Raw genomic sequence first — 334 nt, 5'->3', positions numbered from 1 at the left:
TCTCTCTCTCTCTCTCTCTCTCTCTCTCTCTCTCTCTCTCTCTCTCTTTCCTCCCCCTTTTCCAAATATCAGACTCTTGACTTGGACTATATTTGTATTTTTAACAGTGTTTCTCTAGGGATCCCTGGCTGTTATTGAAACTGTCTCTGTAGATCAGGCTGGCCTTGAACTCAGATCCAACCCCTCTGCTTCCTGATTGCTGGGAGTAAAGGTGTGTGCTGCTAACACCACTGGGCTCCTGAATTAACGACTTTTAAGCCACAGTTAGGCCAGGCAAGGTGACACCCAGCTTTAATTCCAATGCTGAGGTCCCAAAGGAGAGCTCTGTTGAGTT

This window comes from Grammomys surdaster, unplaced genomic scaffold, assembly GCF_004785775.1.
Source record: "Grammomys surdaster isolate TR1022 unplaced genomic scaffold, NIH_TR_1.0 547, whole genome shotgun sequence".
Classification (NCBI taxonomy): domain Eukaryota; kingdom Metazoa; phylum Chordata; class Mammalia; order Rodentia; family Muridae; genus Grammomys; species Grammomys surdaster.
The sequence above is the reverse complement of the archived record's forward strand: the minus strand, read 5'-3'. Positions refer to the sequence as shown.